The 7,562-nt window shown below is 34.2% G+C and overlaps 1 pseudogene; it reads left to right on the top strand.

Moving 5' to 3' along the window:
* The first annotated feature begins 3,001 nt into the window (after positions 1-3,001).
* LOC107872076 lies at positions 3,002-7,159 on the top strand (annotated as a pseudogene).
* The last annotated feature ends 403 nt before the right edge of the window (positions 7,160-7,562 follow it).

Genomic DNA, 7,562 nt, shown 5'->3' on the forward strand with positions numbered 1-7,562 from the left:
ACAATGTCTCGGGAAAGATTAAATTGATTGGCAAAATTATCAACTGTGAAAGAATTATTATAGGAAAATAATTATAAAACAATATTATTAACAACTTTGCATCTCAAAAAGCTAAAAGAATAGACTTCAAATAAAAAGGATCAAATATTTTTAAAAATAGTTTAAGCCTCCTATTAAATTTTGAGATTAAACCACTAATGTGCTTGAGCCACCTTAGCAACTTGCCTAGCAACTTTTAGAGTCAACTTTTTGTTTTTTAATAATCATAGTATTCGGGCTAGCTTTCTTACAACTCGACTAATTTCAAGGGATATATGGTACCTCCCATCAACACAAATATCATGTACCTAAATTTTTTAGAGTTAACTTGTAGAGAGGAATTTGTCACACCTCCAAAGTCTTTTGGTAACTGGAATTTTTATTGTCAACTTGTAGAGAGGAATTTGCCGCACCTTCAAAGTCATTTGGAAACTAGAAATTTTATTGTCAACTTGAAGAGAGGAATTTGGCACACCTTCAAAATCATTTGGAAACTAGAATTTTTAGTGTTAACTAGGCCATGACCACTGAGGCATCTATCTAACATGCACAGCACTTCTTCTCTTAAGGTCATCTGCATTATTTCAACAAGAGAATTAGTAAAACAGATGCATATATTATTTAAGTTTAACAGACAAGTTGTTGAATCTTTAATTCTCAACAAAATATATACAAAATTGTTCCTTTGACAAACTGTACTCCTATTCTTACAATTTTCTCAAGAATTAGATTTTAGATCATGTATCTCTATAGTTCCCACAACCCCACTTGAATTGTTGTTAGAGAATGGTAAAAGAAAATACAACTAAACTATCACATTTTCACAAGTTTCGTACCTTAACTATGTATTGTTCCATTTACCTACCTTAATCATCACTCCTTTTTATTACAACACAACTTGATATGCATACAAAATTACTCCTTTGACAAACGGTACTCCGAATCTCACAATTTTCTCAAGAACTAGATTTTGGCACAAGTATCTCGATAGTTTCCACTTGTATTGCTTTTAGCGTTAATGGTACAACACACACCTAAAACATCACATTTTCACAAATTTCATACCTTAACTACCCATTGTTCTTTTTACCTACATAAACTATCACTCTCTTGTATTAATTAAAACAAACCTCGATGTTGAGTTAGCCTACATGCACAAGCGTGTTCTCGAGTGGGAACAATATTTGGCTTACTCAACATTGAGCTGTGTTTTATTAGAGAAAGGAGTGATAGTTAAGGTAGGTACAGGGAAAATGGATATTGAGGTATGGAACTCGCGAAAAAGTGATGTATAAGTATTTTACCATTAACTTGCGTTTTTATTACATCTACGAATCTAAAAATATTTTACTTCAAACTTCTCATTTTAATCACTCATAATGACATTATTTTGTAGCCACATAGGAATGTTTTAGGTTATAGGTTTCGAAAGCTTACTTTCTTTTTAAACAACACGACCAATCAAACACTGTCACAATGAGGGGTGAATATCTTCAACATCCTTATACTATTAAAGCTTAGGAATTAAAAGAACTGCCTAACATGTCGAGAAATTCGAAACCTGAAATAATAATTTCAAGTGGATTTCAGTAATATATATTATTATATATCCTTCATCAAGCTAAGTAGTTTATATATATATAATGTTATGTGTCTGTGTGTAATGAGAGAAAATAGATATATCACTTCAAAATAAAGCTTAGCTAAACCTTAAAGTAGCAAGATGGCTTTTCTTGCCTTATTGCTTCTTATTCTACCTACATTAGCTATGTCAGTAGAGAGCATGAACATGAGTAACAACAACTGTTGGGTTAAAAATCGAGAGGGCGTCATGCGGAAGCTATTAGTTGCAAATTATGAGACGATAAATAAGATGACAACAAAAAAAATACTAAAAACATAATTTTATTATATGATTTGGCCAATTGGCCAACATATAAAACCTAATATAAAAAACATAAAAACTAATGAGACAGAAAATCTTCCCCTAAATAAATACTTTTTAATGACTATATTGAGAAGTCTTCTATTTATAGATGTCCAAAATCTTTCCTCAAGAAAGAGGTTAGCCAACTATGAAAAAGTTTTATATTTTCCTTTCAGGAAAAGTAAAAGTATTTATGGTTACTTTTATTTTTCTTACAAGAAAAAAAGTAAAACTTAAATTTGGTAAGAAAATCGGGGCAAAAACCCTAATAAATCTTCCTTTTTTTGCTTGATTTTCTTCACTTGATCTGTCTTCTCTTCATATCACGTGCATGAACTTCGTTCTTGATATAATTTCATAACTGCTGCTTGTCATGGTTAAAAATAAGGTTTAAAATATCATTGTTAAAAATTGGTTTAAAAGTAATATTTTATTTTTATTTTTAAAGATGCAGCAGCAGGAGTGTTGAAAATATGGTTGAAACTTGTTCTCCACATGTAGTTCGACAAAAATCTTCATTATCATCCAAATTGTTGCAGCTTGATTTTGAAACCGCTTTGAACCTGTTTAATCTCGTCTCACCACACCATTGGACCATTGAACCGTAAGCTCTGGTACCACTAGTTGGGTTCGAAATCGAGAGGGCGTCATACGGAAGCTATTAGTTGCAAACTATGAGACGATAAATAAGATGACAATGAAAAAATACTAAAACATAATTTTATTATATGATTTGGCCAAGTGGCCTACATATAAAACTTAAAATAAAAAACATAAAAACTAATAAGAGAGAAAATCTCCCCCTAAACAAAGACTCTTTAATGACTACATTGTGGATGTTATTGTGTTCTGGTATGAGAAGGGATTTATAGATGTCCAAAACCTTTCTTCCAAGAATGAGGTTAGTTCAGAAAAAGTAAAACTATTTATGGTTACTTTTATTTTCCTTACAAGAAAAAGTAAAACTTAAATTTGGTAAGAAAATCCGAACAAAAACCCTAACAACAACGTGGCCAAGCCTGGCTGCCAAACTAAATGTTGAACTTGACTGTTCCTTACCCATTCGGAATTGGTATTGATGCTGGTTGCTCTATAGACTCTAGATTTGATATCAGGTGTGACACCTCATCTGATCCTCCTATTGCCTATCTCAACACTGGAAACTCGACTATTGAAGCTGGAGCCTCAACTGTCAACTTATCAACTAGAGCCTTGGAGGTCATCGACATATATATCAACTAGCCAAATAAGGATAAGAAATATTTTGGCAAGAATTTGCTATGAACAAGATGGGGAAGTACTTGAAAGATCTACGCTTATCAATACAGGAGTTACATTTTTCACATTATCCGAGAAAGATAATGTGACGCATCTATAGGTTCTGGTTTATCATGAAGTGAAGAGCATGATTTCAGCACTGGGTGTATGACTGTGTTCAAGAGGTAAGGACGTGAGCACGAGTGGGACTTGTTCCGGGATGGGTTGCTGCCAAGCAGCCATCCCTAAGGGATTGACAACATTTTCGGTATTGATGATACTGGAAATCACACTAAAGTCTGGTCCTTTAACCCCTGTAGCTATGCCTTCCTTGGTGAACACGAAAAGTATACATTTAGGGGTGTATCAGACTTCACGGATCCGAACTTCATGAGCAGAATAGAAAGTGATTTTCCTATTGTGCTTGACTGGGCAATTGGAACTCAAAATTGTAATGAGGTTAGAAACACAACAGTCGATTTATGCATGGAACATAGTCTATGCATTGATTCTGAAAGTGGGCGTGGAGGTTATCGCTGCATTTATGATGAAGGATATGTCGGAAATCCTTATCTCAGTCTAGGCTGCCAAGGTTCATATTCGGGCCAATTAGTTTCAGACACCGTAGAGCTAAACACCCGTCCCCCCTCCCCCCTCCCCCTTCCCATTGAACAAGGGTACATTTATCTTTCTGATGAACTAATTAGAGTTTTCTTCTAACAGATATTGATGAGTGCACAAACAATCCTTGTGATGGAATTTACACAAACACTCTAGGAGGGTTTCAGTGTTCCTGTCCGAAGGGATATTTTGGCGACGGCCAGAAGGGACGTGGTTGCCAGAAGGAGTATGATTTCCCCATCTTAAAGTTATCACTTGGTATGTAACACAACTATCAAGCTAATGAAGTTTCAATATAGCAGGTGATATAATTATCAAACAATAGACATGAAAATTAACATCAGATAAGAATATAGTTAAACATAATAGATCCAAGCTCAAAATCATTAGCTATGAGTGCCAGATTATGGTAGTTCTAGTCTTAATCGTTCGTAAAACATTAAGCCTGTATTTTTAGATTTGAATCTTTAATTATTAAGAACGTATGCGTGTTTTTACAACCACTTCATGTGTTTGAATATATTAAACTGATTAAAATCTATAACAAAGTCTAATTATCATTAAGACGTCATTTCAAGAATTTCTACAAAGGTATCAATTCATCCTACATTCACTTTACTGCTAACTGCCGCAGCCAGCCATTATCAGCTACCACCACCCGTAACCACCAGAGCTACCAATCACCACCACATTCATGACACCACTAGCCAGCATGTATAATCATCACCACCAACCAGCATTACCACCACAACCACCAGTACTACCGACAATCACCCTCAACCCCGGCCCCACTATATATCGCCAACCACTGTCATCGTTCACCATTACCACTAACTATTACTATCATCCACCACAATTATCATCTGTCACCACCACCAACTAGCACCATCAGCAACCACCTTTAACGACTATTGTCAGTCATCATTTCCACAGCTACTACCACAACCAACATCATCATCCATATAATATTTAAAAATAGTTTTGATATAATTTTAGATTAATATGGTATTTTATTTGAATTATATATTTATTAGTTTTTAAATCAAGACCTGTGTTATACATACAGACTCAAGAAATCAAACAATCCTAATTATTAAGTATTCATGTCTTAATATAACATCTTAATATTCATGTATTTCAAGATTTTGGAAACCTATATCTTAATGCACATATTAATACTCAGATGTACTCCCTCCATTCCAAATTACCCATCTCAAATTTTCTAATTTGATATCTCATTTCACTAGTCATTTTTTATTAATTAAGAAAAGACAAAAAAAAAAAATTTCGATGTTTTACCCTTTGCATTAATTACTTTTTTTTCAAATTAAAATGTAAACATCATTTAATAGGGGTATTATGGTAAATTAATCATGTTATTAATTATTTTTCTTAATCAACATGTCATCTCAATTTGGGACGGGTAACTTAGAACGCACGGAGCATATTTAAATTCAGACCACACAAGAAAGAGTCCAAAAAATGTCACGGTAAACGAGGGGACTAAAGCATGACCACCAAGACTTACATGGAAAATTCTTCTCAAATAAGAAAAAGAAAACTACAGTGATTAAGCAAAATAACACTATAATGAGGAGATTTTGCAACCAGAAAATGTGAAGACTCCCCAAACTTAAATTAAATATTCATGTTCAACGCAAAGTTGTAAACTATCTTCATCAATAATGTCATCGAACATATCATATGATAAAGTGAAATTTGATTGCACAATCACCACCCTTTTTCAAGCTGTGTCCAATCTTAATTATTTTTTCATGGGCTATGGCTTCTAGTTGTGCATTCTACTGGCTTGTGTAGTACGATATTGTCAGATGAGCAGATCCACCATTCTTCTAATAGCGGATGAGAGAATAGCATGGAAATAATCACAAAGAACGAGAATAATTTTGCAAGAAAAAAACTTCCCTAATAAGGCAAAAATCACACAGCCGAGAAGCAAATGCCGCTGTTGTACAAGCACTACTCAAGCATCACAAAGTCTTTGAGACTATTACCCACTCCAAAAAAGTACCCTCTCCTGAGACACAATTCCTCACCCACTGTGCTTCTCTCTATGACTTTGAGCATAAACAAAAATATGGTCTACCAAGATAGTGTCAAAAAAGAAATATCCCAATGTTTTTTGATATTCTACTATATTTACCAATTGCAGGTTGTCACTGCTGGTTAGTGTCACTTGGATATATTTCGGTTTAAAAAGGAGAAAAATTCAAAAATTACGGGAGAAGTTCTTCGAGCAAAATGGTGGTATGCTATTAAAACAGTAGATGTTTTCCAATTTAAATAAGGTGTTTACGGCTGAAGAGCTCAAAAAAGCTACCAGATCGCATCCTTGGAGTAGGTGGCAATGATGTAGTTTACAAAAGGGTTCTACCAGATCAGCGCATAGTTGCAATCAAGAAGTCAAAACAACTGGAGCAAAACCAAATAGAAGAGTTTATAAATGAGGTTGTAACACTGACTCAAATTAACCACAAGAATATGGTGAAACTATTGGGTTGTTGCCTAGAGACTGAAGTTCCATTATTGGTCTACGAATACATATCTCATGTTACTCTTCACCACCATATACACACCAAAAATGGATAAATACCTTGGCTTTCTTTCCGAAATCGGTTAAGAATTGCTATTGAAGCTGCTGATGCCTTTAGCTATCTCCATAATACAGCTACTATACCTATCCTACATAGAGACATCAAATCAGCAAATATACTACTAGATGACTAATACACAGCAAAGATTGCTGATTTTGGGGCTTCGAGGTTAAGACCTTTCAACTAGGCTGATATGAGTTCACTTATACCAGGAACATTGGGTTATCTAGATCCGGAAGGCATACAAATGGGATTGTCGGATAAAAGTGACGTCTATAGTTTTGGTGTAGTACTCGCAGAGTTGTTAACGGGAAGAGAAGCTATTGATCTCACTCTGCCCAACAAAGAGATGAGCTTATCCGCATATTTCAAAGCTTCTGTGAAGGAGAATCGCTTATTTCAAATTCTCCACCATAGGGTTTTGAAAGAAGGCTCTTTGGATAAGCTTAATGCCATTAATGAGCTTGTGGTTAAATGTCTTAACACAAAAGGAGAAGAAAGACCTACCATGAGAGAAGTGGCAAATGAATTGGAAGGATTCACTAAATATAATATTCGTTCTTGGGCTCATCATGACCAAGAAAACAATCAACTACAAATGGAAGAAATGATCAGTGAACAGAATGATCTTTATACTGTGCGAATGCACATTTCCACAAATTTTGATACATCATCAAGTTTTCAACAAAGAGAAACGTGAAGAAGACCCCCTCTTTGATGATTAATTGTTGAAATTTCATAAATTAGTGTATTTGCATGTTCATTTAATCATTCATTTATTGTTATTAAGAGCACAACAATTTAATAGGATATTCTTGTTTTTTATTTGGAGGCAAGGGTATTTTGGAAACAACCTCTCTGCCTTCACAAGATAGGATAAAATTTGAATACAAACCACCCTCTCCGGACTCTTATTGTGAAATTACACCAGATATATTATATTCATGTTTTTTTAATTAGCTTTAGTAATTACTTCTTAATTAATTAATATGATCTAATAGTGGTCTCTACGTGAGTATTTATATGTGCATTGAGTCAGGTTTTAGTTTTCTTGTCGTTGACCCTAGTCCCTTTATAAAATAACCTTAATAAAAGGAATGTTG

Source organism: Capsicum annuum, chromosome 5, assembly GCF_002878395.1.
Source record: "Capsicum annuum cultivar UCD-10X-F1 chromosome 5, UCD10Xv1.1, whole genome shotgun sequence".
Taxonomy (NCBI): Eukaryota; Viridiplantae; Streptophyta; class Magnoliopsida; order Solanales; family Solanaceae; genus Capsicum; species Capsicum annuum.